General features: G+C 40.3%; 1 pseudogene; it reads left to right on the top strand.

Moving 5' to 3' along the window:
* Positions 1–11,086: 11,086 nt before the first annotated feature.
* LOC139357698 (putative ribosomal protein eL43-like) lies at positions 11,087–19,904 on the top strand (annotated as a pseudogene).
* Positions 19,905–19,985: the final 81 nt, after the last annotated feature.

Genomic DNA, 19,985 nt, shown 5'->3' with positions numbered 1-19,985 from the left:
CTTTTTGAGGAATGCCAACTATTTTCCACAGTGGCTGCACCATTTTACATTCTCAGTAGCAGTGTATAAATACTCCAATTTTCCATATTCTCACCAACACTTGTTATTATCTTTTTTATTTTAGCCATCCTTGTGGGTGTCTGACTGAATTCATAATGGTATATAGTACTTAGCAAGATACAGAAAGAAGGAAAATAGACCTAGGAAGAAAGAACAGCATGAAGTGCCTGGGTATTTAGGTTTAGTTGGAGCACTGGATGTATCACAAAGCGTGCGAGAAATGAGGAAAGAGGGTTGAAAAGTGGCTCTGCTAAGGAGTTTGGAATGCATTTTGAAGATCATAGAAGCCAATAAAGGAATTTAGCCAAGAGAGTGGCATGATCAACTTTGCATATTAAACTCACTCTAGGAGAAACATAGCAATTGATAAGTAGGAAGCAAAATGGGGAACAGAGACATCAACCAAAAAGGTGTTGCAGCAGACTAGGTGATAAATAATGGAACACTGGAATATGACAAAGGCAATAAAGATGTGGAAAAGGAGGATGTATCAAGAGATAATATGGAAACAGAATTTATAGGGCTTGTATCTATTTGGATAAGGAGGATGAGAAAGGGGACACCAAAATAATTCTCTGGTTTCTGGTTTTGACAATTGTGTGAACTTATTATACAATATATAGCTTTAAAAATAAGAGTGGTTAAAAAGAGCTATGAAATTCACCAAGATACAGAACATACTAGGGGAAAATTTTTTTGAGATGAAAGATTATGAATGCAGTTTAGATACGTCGAGGTTGTGAGGTCTTTGGGAATTCAAAGGGAGATATTCAATAAATAGTTGGATATTTATATCCAGCGTTCTGGAGACATATCTGGGATAGAAGTATAGATTTAAAATTTGGAAGCATATAGATAGGAGTTAAAGGTATAGGAGTGGATAGTACCACCTAGGGTTAGCAAAACAAGGAGCAAAAGGGCCAACCACAGAATCATTGGAAAGGCAAACTTAAGGTATTGGCAGAGAAAAATGAGCTCATAAAAGGGACCTAGTAATGATCAGAGAAATGAGGGAAAAACATATTTAGCACAATGTCACAGAAACCAAGGGAATAAGATTTCAAGAAGGAAAAAGTAGGTTGTCAAGTGGATTACCAAATGCAGAATATAAAAGTTAAATAACATGTGAGCTGAAGTATCCATTAGATCTGGTAAAATTTTCTTTTTTTTTTTTTTTTTTTTTGAGACGGAGTCTCGCTCTGTCGCCCAGGCTGGAGTGCTGTGGCCGGATCTCAGCTCACTGCAAGCTCCGCCTCCCGGGTTCACGCCATTCTCCTGCCTCAGCCTCCTGAGTAGCTGGGACTACAGGCGCCCACCACCTCGCCCGGCTAGTTTTTTGTATTTTTTTAGTAGAGACGGGGTTTCACCGTGTTAGCCAGGATGGTCTCGATCTCCCGACCTCGTGATCCGCCCGTCTCGGCCTCCCAAAGTGCTGGGATTACAGGCTTGAGCCACCGCGCCCGGCAAGATCTGGTAAAATTTTCACTGTCATAGAAACACTTGTAGGAAAGTGGTGGGTCAAAGAGGAAATGGGGGACAGACTTCTTGACAAGATAGAGCAGTAAGCTCATATTTGATGCAGTCCCTCTACTGTAAACACATAGCAATGGTAGAATTTTTAAAGTAGAAAAGATAAATGACAATATGGACAAATTAAATTACAAAATATTTAAATAAATAAAATTTAGGGGAATAGGCCTATTAGACTCTAGATAGAAGAAGACAGTGGAAGCTGATGAGTTCAACTCCTACAGGGTAATGAGACTAAAAGTTCTCAGCCTAAGACAGAAGCAGCAATTGGCTCATTACTTAATGCCAGTGGCTGTGATGGGATTTTCCCACTCGTGAAAGAAAGGCAGAAAAATCCTGTCCATCTGCCTTCTAGGTTTTAGTTGAATAGAAGCTGGGCTTAGTGAGATGGAAAGATGAAGCCATAGTCTCATGATTCAGAATTTATATATGATATTTTTTTTTTTTTTTTGAGATGGAGTCTTGCTCAGTAGCCCAGGCTGCAGTGCAGTGGCATGACCTCGGCTCACTGCAACGCTTACCTCCCGGGTTCAAGCGATTTTTCTGCCTCCGCCTCCCACTAGCTGGGATTATGGGCACCCGCCACCACACCTGGCTAATTTTAAAAAATTTTTAGTAGAGATGGGGTTTCATCATGTTGGCCAGGCTGGTCTTGAACTCCTGACCTCAAATGATTCACCCACCTCGGCTTCCCAAAGTGCTGGGATTATAGGCGTGAGCCACCGTGTCCAGCCTATATATGATATCTTGTAGCTCAGTGACAGCACCCAATATGACAGCAGAACAGTAGCCCTACTCGTCATTATAAAATCCCATTTAGAATTGGGAAGGAGATGTAAGAAGCGTGATGAAGGCAACTGCAAAACCACTATAGAGTAAGGAGTGGTGGGCATAGAAGCAGAGAAATAAAGAAGGAAAAGCAAACTGAGAATCTACTGAAAACCAAAATTCCAAATACATGAAGAAATGCCATAGTAAGAAAGATAGGCAACAATAAAATCAGCAATAAGAAAAATGAAGGACCTTGGAACCCACCCATTCTTTTACTTTAAGAAAAGGACAAGTAATTGTTGCAGAGGTATTTTCCATTTCTATATTTTGCAGCTGCCTTTTTGTAAGAAGCACTTTTTCCAAATAAAAAAAATTAAATAAAAATTTAAAAATAAAAATGAGGGACTGGGTGCAGTGGCTCACACTTGTAATCTCAGCACTTTGGGAGGCTAGCATGGGCGGATCACCTGAGGTCAGGAATTCAAGACCAACCCGGCCAACATGGTGACACACCATCTCTACTAAAAATACAAATATTAGCCCAGCGTGGTGGCACACGTCTGTAGTCCCAGCTACTCAGGAGGCTGAAGCAAAAGAATCACTTGAATCCAGAAGGCAGACACTGCAGCGAGTTAAGATTGCGCCAGGGCACTCCAGCCTGGGCAACAGGGTGAGACTCCGTCTCAAAAAAAAAAAAAAAAAAAAGTTGAGGGGGGTGTAATAATTGTATTTAGAAAGGGCAAGAAATACTACATTAAAACAAGCAGAATTTTAAAAGTGGATGGACATGAAAAAGAACCATTTAAATGTATTAGAAATTAGTTGATGTTATGAATGCTATAAGGAACAAAGTTACACATTTACAAATTGAAAGAAAGCTGAGGAATTCACTCAGAATACAGCAAATTGGGGGAAAAGATTTTTAAAAATAAGAACGGTTAGGATATATTGAGGAGAAAATGAGAAACCAATATGTATCCAAATAGGTGCTTCTAAGAATTAATAGAGAAAATGATAAAGCATTACTTGAAGAGATTTTTCAGAATTGAAGATGTGAGTCTTCAGATATTGGGCAGGATAAATAATACTAAATATACACTTAAATATATGATCACGAAAATTCAGAATAATAAGGATGAGAAAAATCTGAAAAGATATGAGGACAAAAAGATGTATTAATTACAAATGAGTTACAATTAGATTGACAGCAGACTTCTCAGCATCAGTAAAAATCAAAAGACAATAGAGTAACGGCTTCAAAGTACTGGTGGGGTAGAAACAGCTGCTAACTCATAGTTATAGGTAAGTTATCACTCAAAGTAAAATATGCCAGGAATGCAAAGATGATTCAATATTGGAAAATCTCTCAATATAAATTTACTGTATTAATAGACTAAAAGAAAATAAAATCTTATGATTATCCCAACTAATGTGTGGTTCAGCTTCTCTATTTACATGGAGGGAAACTTCTGTTAGAAAATCAGAAATAAAAGAAATTTCCTCAAGTTGGTAAATATTATATAACAAAAACTTAGCACAAACATACTTACCAATGAAAATTTAATTCATTCTATTCCTTTGAATATCCTGAGCAAGACAAAGATGCCCATTATCACTCCTAATATTTTACATAGCAATAAAGGTTCTGAACAATGCCATAACAGAATAAAAACAAAGAAGAGGTGTAAGAATTGGAAGGGTAGAGATGAAACTGTTATTATTTATAAATGATATAATAATCTGCTAAAACAACCCCAAAAGAATCAACGGACAGGCCAGACATGGTGGCTCATGCCTGCAACCCCAGGACTTTGGAATGCTGAGGTGGGAGGATCACTTTAGCCCAGGAGTTTGAGACCAGCCTGGACAACATGGTGAAACTGCGTCTCTACAAAAAAAAAAAAAAAAAAAATTAGTCAGGCGTGGTGGTGCACACCTGTAGTTCCAGGTACTTGGGATGCTGAGGTGGGAGAATCACCTGAGCCTGGGAGTTCGAGATCGAGGCTGCAGTGAGCCAAGATCACATCACCGCACTCCAGCCTTGGGAAATGGGAGGGAGACCCTGTCCTCCCTCACCCCCCAAAAAAATCAGAATCAACAAACTATTAGAACTAACAAGAGAGTTCAGCAAACTTGCAGCATATAATCTCAGATTATGAAATACTGTGCTGGTTATCTACTTCTGCATATCAAACTACCTGAAAATTTAGTGGCTTAAACAACAATCATTTTATTAAACCTTACCAGGTGGTATTCAGCTGGTAGATGGTCTCATCTATAGGTTTTAAGGTGACTTAACTCTCATTCCTAATGCCTTGGCATGGATGGTTGGAAAGGTGGGCTCAGCTGGGCCTCTCTCCCTGTCCACATAGTGTCAGGATCTCTCTACAAGATCTCTTCAGCAGATAGTCAGATTTCTTATATGGTGGTTCAGGTCTCCAAGAAAGAGTGTTCCAAAAGACAGAAAGTGGGAGCTGCAAGTTTAAGGCTAGGGCTGGAAATTTATACAGCGTTTCTTTTGCCATAATTTTTTGACCAAAGCAGTTGCAAAGCCTTTCTATATTCAAAGGGAAGGGCACAGACCCCCAATCTCTTGGTGGAGGGAGAGTAAAAGAGTTTCCAGCCAACCTTAATCCTCGACAAGAGCATAGAGAGGGAGAAAGTATATGAAATCTCTAAAATTCACAAGGAATAATAGCATTAATAGCAATACTATACAAGGAATTCATAAGAATCAGCAAGAAAAGGACAGCTACTCCAATTTTCTTTAAAAAGGACAAAGAATATGCATAGGACATTTATGCAAGTGGAAATCAAGAAGCCAACATGCATACAAAGGAATGCTGAAAATAACTAGTAGTCAGTGAAATGCAAATCAAAGTAACAATAAGCTATCTCTTTACAACAGTGTTTCTCAATATTGGCATTACCAACATTTTGCGCCCCTTTGTTGTGGGGGCTTGTCTGTGCCTTGTAGGATGTTTGGCAGCATCCCTGGCCTGTACCCACTAGCTGCCAATAGACATCCCCTTTGTGAAAATAAAAAATGTCTCTAGAAATTGCCAATTATCTCCTGGAGGATAAAATTGTCCCAGGTCGAGAACCATTGCTTTGTACCTATCAGCATGGCAAAAAATAGAGAGCCGGTTAATATTTTGTTTTGTTTTGTCTTTTGTTGAGACGGAGTCTCGCTGTTTCCCCAGGCTGGAGGGCAATGGCGCAATCTTGGCTCACTGCAACCACAGCTTCCCAGGTTCAAGCGATTCTCCTGCCTCAGCCTTCCAAGTAGCTGGGACTTCAGGCGCGTGCCACCATGCCCGGCTAATTTTTGTATTTTTAGTACAGATGGGGTTTCATCGTGTTAGCCAGACTGGTCTCTAGCTCCTGACCTCATGTGATCCACCCACCTTGGCCTCCCGAAGTGTTGGGATTACAGACATGAGGCACCATGTTAATGTTGTGTTAGCAGAGATACGGCAACATAAGAAGCCTCAGGCCTTATTGATGGGTGTGTGAGTGGCACAGTCATTCTTGAGAGCAATAGTCAAATTAAATATAGACATAGCTCAGGACTCACCAGTTCAACATAGGGGTAATTTACACAGGTCCATAAAGGAACATATATGAGGATGTTCTCTGCAGCTTTGTCTGATAATGGGGAGTTAGAGGCAAATTAAAATGTTGTGGCAGAATATCCTATCCAATAATAGCAGATATCTTTTTCTCAGTGCACATGAAAGCTTCTATAGGACAGACCAAAAGTTAGGCCACAAAACAAGTTTTAACACATTTTAAAAAACTGAAATCATACAAAGTATCTTTTCTGATCACAATGAAATAAAATTAGAAATCACTAACAGAAGGAAAAAGGGAAAATTCACAAATTAAACAATACACTCTTAAACAACTACTGGATTAAAGAAGAAATCACTGCTGGGCACGGCGGCTCATGCCTGTAATCCCAGCACTTTGGGAGGCCAAGGCGGGCGGATCATGAGGTCAGGAGATCGAGACCATCCTGGCTAACACGGTAAAAATACCAAAAAATTAGCTGGCCATGTTGGCCGGTGCCTGTAGTCCCAGCTACTCAGGAGGCTGAGGCAGGAGAATGGTGTGAACCTGGGAGGCAGAGCTTGCAGTGAGCCGAGATCCCGCCACTGCACTCCAGCCTGGGTGACAGAGCGAGACTCTGTCTCAAAAAAAAAAAAAAAAAAAAAAAAAGAAGAAGAAGAAGAAGAAATCACAAGGGAAATTAGAAAATACCTTGAGACAAACGAAAACCAGAACACAGCTAGGTGCCGTGGCTCACACTTTGGGAGGCCAAGACAGGTGGATCACATTAGCCCAGGAGTCCTAGACCAGCCTAGGAAAAATGGTAAAACCCCATCTCCACAAAAAATACAAAAAAATAGCCATGCATGGTGGTGCGTATCTGAAGTCCCAGCTATTCAGAGAGTTAAGGTGAAATGACCCCTTGTGTCCAGGAGGCCAAGACAGCAATGAGCCGTGTTTACACCTGTCTCAAAAAGAAAGAAGAAAAGAAAGAAAGAAAGAAAGAAAGAAAGAAAGAAAGAAAGAAAGAAAGAAAGAAAGAAAGAAAGAAAGAAAGAAAGAAAGAAAGAAAGAAAGAAAGAAAGAAAAGAAGGAAGGAAGGAAGGAAGGAAGGAAGGAAGGAAGGAAGGAAGGAAGGAAGGAAGGAAGGAAGGAAGGAAGGAAGGAAGGAAAGAAAGAAAGAAAGAAAGAAAGAAAGAAAGAGAAAAGAAAAGAAAGAAAGAAAAGAAAGAAAGAAAGAGAGAGACAGAGACCCTGTCTCAAAAAAAGAAAATAAAAGAAAGAGAGACTGGGCACAGTGACTCATGCCTGTAACCCCAGCACTTTGGGAGGCCAAGGCAGGTGGATTACTTGAGGTCAAGATGGTGAAACCCTGTCTCTACTAAAAATACAAAAATTAGCTGGGCGTGGTGGCGGGCGCCTGTAATCCCAACTACTCAGGAGACTGAGACGGGAGAATCACCTGAATCCTGGAGACAGAGGTTGCAGTGAACCGAGATCATACCAGTGCACTCTGGCCTGGGCAACAGAGCCAGACTCTGTCTCAAAAATAAATAAATAAATAAATAAGAAAAGAAAAAGAGGACACAACATACCGAAACTTATGGAGTGCAGTAAAAGCAATACTAAAGAGAAATTTATATCTGTAAACACATACAGTAAGTCCTTAACACTGTTGATAGGTTCTTGGAAACTGTGACTTTAATAACAATTTTACCATAGGCTGATGTAAACAAAACTATGTTTCTGGTCATGAAAACATCGCTAAGGCCGGGCGCGGTGGCTCAAGCCTGTAATCCCAGCACTTTGGGAGGCCGAGACGGGCGGATCACGAGGCCAGGAGATCGAGACCATCCTGGCCAACACGGTGAAACCCCGTCTCTACTAAAAAATACAAAAAACTAGCCGGGCGCGGTGGCAGGCGCCTGTAGTCCCAACTACTCGGGAGGCTGAGGCAGGAGAATGGCGTGAACCCGGGAGGCGGAGCTTGCAGTGAGCTGAGATCCGGCCACTGCACTCCAGCCTGGGCGGCAGAGCGAGACTCCGTCTCAAAAAAAAAAAAAAAAAAAAAAGAAAACATCGCTAAACAAAAACATACTTCTGGTCACGAAAACATCATGAAACTTCTAAATAGAAACCAAAAACACTTCTAATTTTTTTTTTAATTTTAATTTTTGTGGGTACATAGTAGGTATATATATTTATGGGGTGCGTGAGTTGTTTTGATACAGGCATGCAATGCATAATAATCATATAATGAATAATGGGGTATCCATCTCCTCAAGCATTTATCTTTTGTGTTACAAACAATCCAATTATTCTTTTTTTGTCATTTTAAAATGTACAGCTGGGCCAGTGTGGTGGCTCATGCCTGTAATCCCAGGCTGAGGCGGGTGGATCACTTGAGGTCAGGAGTTTGTGACCAGCCTGGCCAACATGGCGAAACCCCATCTCTACTAAAAATACAAGAATTAGCCAGGCGTGGTGGTGTGCAGCTGTAGTCCCAGCTACTCGGGAGACTGAGGCAGAAGAATCACTTGAACCCAGCAGGCAGAGGCTGCAGTGAGCCGAGATTGCGCCACTGCACTCCAGCTTGGGTGACAGAGTGAGACCCTGTCACACACACACATACACACATACACATACACAAAGTACAGTTAAATTATTAATGATTATAGTCACCCTATTGTGCTATCATATAGTTTTATTCATTCTTTCTATGTTTTTTTTTTTTTTGAGTCCATTAACCATCCCCACCTTCCCCCAACCCACACTACCCTTCCCAGCCTCTGGTAACCATCCTTCTATTCTATTGCTATGAGTTCAATTGTTTCAAGTTTAGATTCCACAGTAAGTAGGAACATGCGATGTTTGTCTTTCTGTGTCTGGTTTATTTCACTTAACATAATGACTTCCAGAGTTCCATCCAGGTTGTTACAAATGACAGTATCTCAATCTCTCTTATGGCTGACTAGTACTCCATTGTGTGTAAGTACCATATTGTCTTTATCCATTCATCTGTTGACAGACATTTAGGTTGCTTCCAAATCTTGGCTATTGTGAACAGAGCTACCACAAACATGTGAGTGCAGATATCTCTTTCATATACTGATTTCCTTTCTTTGGGATATACACCCAGCAATGGAATTGCTGGATCATATGGTGGCTCTATTTTTAGTTTTTTGAGGAACCTCCAAACTGTTATCTAAAGTAGTTGTACTAATTTATATTCCCACCAACAGTGTACAAGGGTTCCCTTTTATCCACATTCTTCCAGCATTTGTGACTGCCTGTGTTTTGGACAAAAGCCATTTTAACATTTCATTGCAGTTTTGATCTGCACTTCTCTGATGATCAATGATGTTGAGCACCTTTTCATATGTTTGTTTTCCATGGTGTCTTTTGAGAAATGTGTATTCAGTTTTTGCCCATTTTAAATCAGATTATTAGGTTTTTCTTATAGAGTTGTTTGAGCTCCTTTTATATTCTGGTTATTAATCTCTTGTCAGATGAGTAGTTTGTAAATATTTTCTCCTATTCTGTGGATTGTGTCTTCACTTTGTTTCCTTTGCTGTGCAAAGCTTTTTTTTTTTTCCTTGAGACGGAGTTTCACTCTTGTTGCCCAGGTTGCTGGAATGCAATGGCACAATCTTGGTCACTGCAACCTCCACTTCCCGGGTTCAAGAGATTCTCCTGCCTCAGCCTCCCGAGTAGCTGGCATTACAGGCATGGGCCACCACGCCCAGCTTATTTTGTATTTTTTTTTTTTAGTAGAGACGGGGTTACTCAATGTTGGTCAGGCTGGTCTCGAACTCCTGACCTCAGGTGATCTGCCCGCCTCAGCCTCCCAAAATGCTGGGATTACAGACGTGGGCCACTGTGCCTGGCTGTGCAGAAGACTTTTAATTTGTGATCCCATTTGTCCATTTTTGCTTTGGTTGCCTGTGTTTGTAGGGTACAACTCAAGAAACTTTTACCTAGGCCAATGTCTATGAGTTTCCCCAGTGTTTTCTTATAGTAGTTTCAAAGTTTGAGGTCTTAGCTTTAAGTCTTTAATCTGTTTTCGTTTAATTCTTGTATATGGCAAGAGATAGGAGTCTAGTTTCATTCTTATGCATATGGATATCCTGTTTCCCCAGCAGGATAACAGTCTCTTTAACAAATGAGACTGTTTCTTTATTATTATTTATTTATTAAAGAGACTGTCTTTCCCCCAGTTTATGTTCTTGGCACCTTTGTCGAAAATGAGTTCACTGTAGGCGTGTGGATTTGTTTCTGGCTTCCTTACTCTGTTCCACTGGTCTATGTGTCTGTTTCTATGCCAGTATCATGTTGTTTTGGTTACTATAGCTCTTTAGCATAATTTGAAGTCAGGTAATATGATTCCTCCATACTTCTAATATTAAACATCAAGATAAATGTGAAGTATACATACATTTAAGAAAGATTACTGGCCGGGCATGGTGCTCACGCCTGTAATCCCAGCACTTTGGGAGGCCGAGGCGGGCGGATCACGAGGTCAGGAGTTTGAGACCAGTCTGGCCAACACGGTGAAACCCCGTTTCTACTTAAAATACAAAAATTAGCCAGGCATGGTGGCAGGCACCTGTAATCCCAGCTACTTGGGAGGCTGAGGCAGGAGAATCTCTTGAAACCAGAAGGCGGAGGTTGCAGTGAGCTGAGATTGCATCACCGCACTCCAGGCTGGGCAAGAAAAGCGAAACTCCATCTCAAACAAAAAAAAAAAGAAAGAAAGGAAAGATTATTAAAAATAAGTAAGGTAATTATTTACCCAATTTTTGCTAAGTCAGTGAGTGACAGTATTTGTAGCAGTGGTGAGTTAAATGAAGGAATAAATGTTTGCAAAGTGAAAACTGTAAGGAGCATCTCCTACCACCACGCAGTTCAAAGGCAAACAATCACAAATCTGGAGGCCTCGCTGAATGCTTTCTATTATAGCATTGCTTATGTTGTGCATCTGTATGATTATTGTAGGCTTTATGAATTTTTATTTTATAAACTTTGTATTCATTCATTCATTCATTCATTCATTCATTCATTCGTTCGTTCATTCATTTTCTGACTGGCTTATTCCAGTTCAGGGTCATAGGTGGCTGGAACCTATCCTGGAAGCTCAGGGCACAAAGAGGGAACTGACCCTGGATGGGATGCCATGTACGCCCCCACTCATTCAGACTGGGACCATTTAGAAATTCCAGTTCACCTAATGTGCACATCTTTGGGATGTAGGAGGAACCTAGAGTACCCAAAGAAAACCCACGCAGACTTGGGGAGAACATGCAAACTCTACACAGACACTGTCCCAGCAGGGAAGTAATTCATTTTTCTCATCAACCTAATAATGATACAATGTTAAATAAAACACCATTATTTGAAGACCTACTGTACAATGAAAATAAAGAAAAATTGCAAATTAAAAAACTAATTTTACATCATAAGGAACTAGAAAAAGAAAAGCAAATCCAAAGCAAAGCTAGAAGAAGAAAGAAAATAATAAAAGAGCAGAGATAAATAAAAGAGAGAACAGAAAAATAAAGGAAGTCAATTAAACCAAAAGTTGTTCCTTTGAAAAGATCAAAAAAATTGACAAGCCTTACCTAGATTGACTAAGAAAAAAAGACAGAAAATCAAATTACTAAAATCAGAAAAATGCGGGGACATTATTGCAGATGCAAACAGAAATAAAAAAGATTATATGAGAATACTATGTACAATTATCTGCTAGCAAATTGGAAACATAGGTCAAACAGATAAATTCCTAGAAACACATAGTTTACCAAAACTGACTCATTAAGAAATAGAAAATCTGAATAGATCTATAATTTAGAGTAAGGGGTTTGAATTAGTAATCAAAATACCCCAACAATGAAAGCCCTGGACCAGATGGCTTCACTGATGAGTTCTACCAAATATTTATATAAGAATTAACATCAGTCCTCCTCAAGCTTTTTCAAAAAAAGCAAAGAGGAGGAATACTTCCTAACTCATTCCAGAAAACCAGCATTACCCTGATACTGAAGCCAGACAAAGACATTACAAGAAAAGAAAACTACAGACCAATATACCACATAAATCTTCAACAAAATACTAGCAAACCAAATTCAGCAGGATATTAAAAGGATTATATATATTCTTGAAATGCAAGTTTGAGTCAACATATTAAAATCAATTGATACAATACACCACATTGACAAAATAGAGGGGAAAAAAATCCCACAGGATCATCTCAGTTAATGCAGAAAACGCATTTGACAGAATTCAAAACCCTTATGCGATAAAAACACTCAACAAACTAGGAGTAGAAGGAAACTACCTCAACATAATAAAGACCACATATGAAAAACCCACAGCAAACACCAAACTCAATGATAAAAATTCAAAATTTCGGACAGGTGTGGAGGCTCACACCTGTAATCTCAGCACTTTGGGAGGCCGAGGCTGGAGGATCACTTGAGCCCAGGAGTTCAAGACCAGCCTTGGCAGTATGGCGAAACCTCGTCACTACAAAAACTACAAAAATTAGCTGAGCCTGGTGGCATGCACCTGTAGTCCCAGCTACTCAGTAGGCTGAGGTGAGAGTATTGCTTGAGTCTGGGAAGCAGAGGTTGCGGTGAGCCAAGATCGTGCCACTACACTCTAGCACTTGACCCTGTCTCAACAAATAAAAATCAATCAAACAAACAAACAAACAAAAAAACTGAAACTCCCCCCAAAATTAAAAGTTTCAGTCTATTGCCGGTTCTTGGAAAAAAAATAAACGGTTTTCCTTTAAGATCAGGATCAAGACAAGGATACCCACTTTTGCCACTTCTACTCAGTGTATTATTAGAAGTTCTGTTCAGAGCAATTAAGTAAGAAATAAAAGTATCCACATTGGAAAGGAAGAAGTAAAATTATCTGTTTGTAGATGACATGATCTTACATGCAGAAAACCCTAAAGATTATACACACACACACACCAGAGCTAATATACAAATTCAGCAAAGTGGCAGGACACAAAACCAACAAACAAAAATCAGTTTCATTTCTATACACTAACAATTAATAACCTGAAATAAAGATTAAGACAACAATACTATTTACAATAACATCAAAAAGACTAAAATACTTAGGAATAAACCAAAAAGGTAAAAGACTTATACACTGAAAACTGTAACGTATTGCTGAAAGAAATTAAGAAGACATAAATAAATGGAAAGACATCTGTGTTCATGAATTGGAAGACTTAATATTGTTAAGATATCAATATTAGCCATACTGATTACAGAGTCAATGCAATCCCTATCAAAATTCCAATGACTTTGCAGAAAAAAAAAATCTGTCCTAAAATTCATATGGAATCTCAAGGGACCCTGAAAGCTGAAAAAATCTTGAAAAAGAACAAAGTGGGAAGACTTAGACTTTCTGATTTCAAAACTTATTACAAAACTACAGTAATCAAAATGGTGTAATATTGGCAAAAAGGCAGAATGTAGATCAATGTAATAGAATATAGAGTCCAGAAATAAACCTTAGTGCATATGGGCTTGTGATTTCCAACAAGGGCGACAAGATCATTCAATGGGGAAAGGACAGTCTCTCCAACAAATGGTGCTGGGAAAACTGAATATTCACTTGCAAAAGAATGAAGTTGGACCCATACCTTATACATACCTTATACTATAGATAAAAAATAATTCCAAAACTATCGAAGACCTACTTTATTTATTTATTTTTAATTAATTTTTTTTTGAGACACAGTGTTGCTCTTGTTGCCCAGGCTGGAGTGCATGGCGTGATCTTGGCTCACTGCAACCTCTACCTCCTGGGTTCAAGCAATTCTCCTGTCTCAGCCTCCCAAGTAGCTGGGATTATAGGCATGCACCACCATGCCCAGCTAGTTTTGAATTTTAGTAGAGACAGGTTTCACCATGTTGGCCAGGCTGGTCTTGAAATGCTGACCTCAGGTGATCCACCTGCCTCGACCTCCCAAAGTGCTGGGATTACAGGCATGAGTCACTGCGCCCAGCCAAAGACCTATTTTGTAAGAACTAAAACTATAAAACTCTTAGAAGAAAATAGGGGGAAAGCTTTGTAACACTGTATTTGGCAATGGTTTCTTGGATATAACATCAGAAGCATAGGCACCACCAACAAAAAATAGATAAATTGGACTTATCAACATTAAAAACTTTTGTGCATCAAGGGACAGTATCTAGAGAGTGAAACAACATCTTCCTCTCTGGGCTCAGACATAGTTTGCGGTGACATGGCCAAACGCACCAAGGAAGTTGGAATGAGGCTGGGAGCGGTGGCTCACACCTGGAATCCCAGCACTTTGGGAGGCCGAGGTGGCTGGATCACTTGAGGTCAGGAGTTCGAGCCTGACCAACATGGTGAAACCCCATCTCTAATCAAAATACAAAAATTAGCCAGGCATGGTGGCACACACCTGTAGTCCCAGCTCCTGGGGAGTCTGAGGCAGGAGAATAGCTTGAGCCTGGGAGGCGGAGCTTGCAGTGAGTCAAGATTGCACCACTGCACTCCAACCTGGGCGACAGAGTGAGACTCCACCTCAGGAAAAAAGAAAAAAAAAAAAAGAAAGTCGGAATAGTTGGTAAATACAGGACCCACTGTGGGGCTTCCCTCTGGAAAATGGTGAAGGAAATTGAAATCGGCCTGCACGCCAAGTACACTTGCTCTTTCTATGGCAAAACCAAGATGAAGAGATGAGCTGTGAAAATCAGGCACTGTGGTTCCTGCATGAAGACAGTAGCTGGCAGTGCGGGGACTTACAATACCACTTCGGCTGTCATGGTAAAGTCTGCCATCAGAAAACTGAAGGAATTGAAAGACGAGTAGACGCTCCTCTACTCTTTGAGACATCACTGGCCTATAATAAATGCGTTAATTTACGTTAAAAAAAGAGAGAGAGAGAGAGAGAGAAACAACAATCTACACAATCAAAGAAAATATTTGCAAACCTTATATCTGATTAGAAATTAGTATCTGGAACATGTAAGTATGTATAAAGAACTCCTACAACTCAACAACAAATAAACAAACAACCTAATTCACAAGTGGGCAAGGAACTTGAATAAACATTTCTCCAAAGAAGATACATGAATAGCCAAAAAGCACACAGAAAGATGTTCAAGGCCAAGCCTGCAATCCCAGCACTTTGGGAGGCCTAGGCGGTTGGATCACCTGAGGTCAGGAGTTTAAGACCAGCCTAGCTAACATGGTGAAACCCCGTCTCTACTAAAAATACAAAAATTAACCGGGCACAGTGGTGCGCATCTGTAGTCCCAGCTACTTGGGAAGCTGAGGTAGGAGAATTGCTTGAACCCGGGAGGCAGAGGTTGCAGTGAGCCAACATGGTGCCACTGCACTCCAGCCTGGGCGACAGAGGGCAACAGAGCGAGATTCTGTCTCAAAAAAAAAAAAAAAAAAAGGAACAAGAGATGTTTAATCATTAGCCATTAGGGAAAATATGAATCAAAACCACCATGGAATACCACTTTATATCCACTAACATGGCTATTATAAGATGCAAACAAAAACAAAATAAGCATTGATGAGAATATGGAGAAATTGAAACCCTCGTGTATTACTGGTAGGAATATAAAATGGTACAGCCATTATGGAAAAGTTTGGCATTTTCAAATTGTTAAACTAGAATTATCAGCCAGGCGTGGTGGCTCACACTTGTAATCCCAGCACCATGGGAGGCCGAGGTGGGCAGATCACTTGAAGTCACGAGTTCGAGATCAGCTGGCCAATATGGTGAAACTTTGTCTCTACTAAAAGTACAAAAATTGGTGCGGTGTGGTGGTGTGTGCCTGTAGTCCCAGCTACCTGGGTGACTAAGGCAGGAGAATCGCTTGAACCCATGAAACAGAGGTTGCAGTGAGCCAAGATCACGCCACTGCACTCCAGCCTGGGTGACAGAGCAAGACTCTGTCTCAAATAAAAACAATCAACAACAACAACAACAAAAAAACAAAACGAAAACATATAGAATTATGGTATGATCCAGCATTCCACTTCTGAATGTATACCTCAAAGAACTGAAAGCAGGGACACAAACAGAAACTTGTATATCAATGTTCATAACAGCATAATTCACAATAACTAAAAGATGAAAACAACCCAAGTATCCATCAACAGACGATGGAGAAGCAAACTGTGGAATATACAGGCATGGAATATTATTCAATCTTTTTTTTTTTTTTTTTGAGACGGAGTCTCCTCTCTCACCAGGCTGGAGTGCAGTGGTGCAATCTCGGCTCAATGCAACCTCCTCCTCCCAGGTTCAAGTGATTCTCCTGCCTCAGCCTCCTGAGTACCTGGGATTACAGGTGGGCGCCACCACGCCTAGCTAATTTTTGTATTTTTTTTTAGAAACGGGGTTTCATCATGTTGGCCAGGATGGTCTCAATCTCTTGACCTCACAATCTGCCTGCCTTGGCCTCCCAAAGTGTTGGGATTACAGGTGTGAGGCACTGTGCCCAGCCTATTCAATCTTAAAGAAGAGGAGGCTGAGGTGGGAGGATCGCTTGAACCCAGGAGTTTGACACCAGCCTGGGAAACAAAATGAGACCCTGTCCCTACTCCCTACACAAATTTGTTTTGAAAAATTAGCTGAGCATGGTGGAACGCACCTGTAGTCCAGATACTTGGGAGGCTGAGAGTGGAGGATCCCTGGAGCCCATAAGTTTGAGGTTGTAGTGAGCTATGATCACACCACTGCACTCCAACCTGGGTGACAGAGACTGTCTCAAAACAAAAAATAAGATACATGGTATAACATAAATGAGCCTTGAAAATACTATAAGCCAGACACAAAAGGACAAATATTACACAATTCTACTTAAATGAGGTACCTAGAACAGGTAAATTCATAGAGACAGAAAGTAGAATACAGGTTACCAAGAGTTGAGGGAGTGGGGGTCAGGGAATGAGCTGTTATTGTTTTATAGGTACAGAGTTTTAGTTCGGGATGATGAGAAAGTTCTGGAAATTGATAGTGGTGATGGTTGCACAACATTGTGAACATGGCACAACAGTGTGAAAATACTTAATGCCACTAAATTATACACTTAAAAATAGCTACAATGGGCCACACATGGTGGCTCATGCCTGTAATCCCAGCACTTTGGGAGGCTGAGGCAGGTGGACTGTTTGAGGTCAGGAGTCTGAGTCCAACCTGGGCAATATGGTGAAACCCTGTCTCTATGAACAACAACAAAAAGCTAAAATGGTAAATTATACGTTATGTTTATACACACACACACACACACACACACACACATATATTTTTGAGACGGAGTCTCACTCTGTCACCTAGGCTGGAGTGCAGTGGGTGTGATCTCGGCTCACTGCAACCTCTGCCTCCTGGGTTCAAGAGATTCTCCTGCCTCAGTCTCCGGAGTAGCTGGGATTACAGGCACCCGCCACCACGCCCAGCTAAATTTTGTATCTTTAGTAGAGACAAACTTTCGCCACACTGGCCAGGCTGCTCTCAAACCCATGACTTCAAGTGATCCTCCAGCCTCGGCCTCCCAAAGTGCTGGGATTACAGGCATGAGCCACTGCGCCTGGCCGTGTTATGTATATTTTTCCTCAATTTTTAAAATGTGCTAGATACCTAGGAAATAGAGTAAGACATATAATATGTAAACTTAAAATAAGTGCCTATACCGGGGCCTATTATGGGGAAGGGGGCGGGGGGAGAGATGGCATTGGGAATTATACCTGATGTAAATGACGAGTTGAGGGGTGCTGATGAGTTGATGGGTGCAGCACACCAACATGGCACAAGTATACATATGTAACAAACCTGCACGTTGTACACATGTACCCTAGAACTTAAAGTATAATTTAAAAAAAGTGCCTATAAAACAATATTTATATTTTAAGAACATACAAATAAATTATTAGAATTAATGAGAACTCAAATTCTAAAACTGACCTAACGATGCAATACAGTGTCAATCAGTATCCTAACAGTGTCATTTTATGGAGCAAGCTGATTCTAAATTTTATATGGAAATGCAAAAGTTCAAACATAATAACTAATATTCTTGAAAACAAGAAGAAAGCATTTGATCTATTAGGTATTAAGATATAAAATAATAATAATGTAATAAAATCATAATTAAGATGGTGCTATCAAGGCATCATAACTAAGATAATACAAGGAATGACAATTAAACTAAGAGAATATAGTAGCCCAGAAACAGACCTACATGTACATAGTTTTACAATAAAAATGGCATTGAATAGCAGTGAAGAAATTATGGTCTTTTCAATAACTAATGGTGGGACAACTTGATAGCCATTTAGAAGAGAAAGAAACTTCCTCACTACTGAATAACAACATAAATTCCAGATCTATCATCTGGAAACTAGAGTAACAAAGGTTTGAGAGGTAATATATGGGAGATGAAAAATATCTCCTTGTTTAAGAGGACAACATATGGGCAATATCTCTCAAATAATGCCCATATATTATAGTGTCTTCTTACACAGTACATAAAAAAAATAGGAAATACTGATCGGTTTAACCGTATTAAAATTAAGACTGTTGTTTTCCTAAGTTTACCAAACCTAAGCTATTCACAACCCTTTTTCAGTCTCTACTAGTTCCCTACTTTGAAAGATCCATTTTAAACCAGTTGGACCCTTATCTCAAATCCTTATAAATACTTACTCTAACATCCTCCCTTTGATTAATTACCAAGACTCTGTGTCAAGTTGATGGTCTCCTTTGCTACGCTACAATAGGTTTAATGAGCTTTGTTTAGTCAACAGGATTCCTTAGTGACCTTTGTTGTGGGAGAGTGGACAACTGACAGTCCTTATCTTTTTGAGAAATATACTGAAATCTTAAAAAAAAAGTTGGTAGAGATGGGGTCTTGCTATGTTGCCCAGGCTGGTTTTGAACTACCAGCCTCAAGCTGTCCTCCTGCCTTAGCCTCCCAAAGTGCTGGGATTAGAAGGTGTGAGTCACTGTGCCCAGTCAGTATATCGAGATTTTTTTTTTCTTTTCTTTGAGATGGAGTTTCACTCTTGTCACACAGGCTGGAGTGTAATGGCACCATCTTAGCTCACTGCAACCTCTGCCCCCTGGGTTCAAGTGATTCTCCTGCCTCAGCCTCCCAAGTAGCTGGGATTACAGGTCCCCACCACCAAGGCTGGCTAATTTTTGTATTTTTAGAAGACACAGTTTCATCACGTTGGCCAGGCTGGTCTTGAACTCCTGACCTCAGGTGATCCACCCACCTCAGCCTCCCAAAGTGCTGGGGTTACAAGTGTGAGCCACTGCACCCAGCCCACCAAGATTTTTATAGATTAAATTCTAAGATCTGCTCCAAAATTAATTCAATAAGATAAAGTAGAAGTAGATAAGATTAGTCATAAATAGTTGATACTGGGTAATGATACATGGGAGTTCATTAGACTAGTCTGTCTACTTTGGTTTTATGTTTTAAATTCTCTACAATAATTTTTTAAAGTTATATTTGTTTTTGTAGTCCTCAAGAGCGGATGTTCACTAAGGTCACAGCAAAGTTGCACTATATGACTCTGATTACCTGGCTTTACCCAGAAAGCGTCTAGCCAAACCTAGCCTAAGTTATGCTGGATTCTGCAGTCTTGCTACAACGACAGAAGGAAGGGAAGGCCAGAGTGGTTGTAGACTTTAGATAAATAATTCTTTATTTTATTCATTATTATTATTTTTTGAGATAGAGTCTCGCTCTGTCGCCCAGGCTAGAGTGCAGTGGCATGATGTCAGCTCACTGCAACCTCCACCTCCCAGGTTCAAGCGATTCCCCTGCCTCAGCCTCCTGAGTAGCTGGGATTACAGGCGTGAGCCACCACGCTCAGCTAATTTTTGTGTTTTTGGTAGGGGCAGTGTTTCACCATGTTGGTCAGGCTGGTCTCGAACTCCTAACCTCAAGTGATCCATTCGCCTCAGCCTCCCCAAGTGCTGGGATTACAGGCATGAGCCACTGTACTCAGCCCAAAATAATTCTTTTTAAGACCCTTCTACAACACCCCAAATG

The sequence above is a fragment of the Macaca nemestrina genome, chromosome 12 (assembly GCF_043159975.1).
Source record: "Macaca nemestrina isolate mMacNem1 chromosome 12, mMacNem.hap1, whole genome shotgun sequence".
NCBI classification, from domain to species: domain Eukaryota; kingdom Metazoa; phylum Chordata; class Mammalia; order Primates; family Cercopithecidae; genus Macaca; species Macaca nemestrina.
Note: the sequence above shows the minus strand (reverse complement) of the source record. Positions and strands in the feature narration are given on the sequence as shown.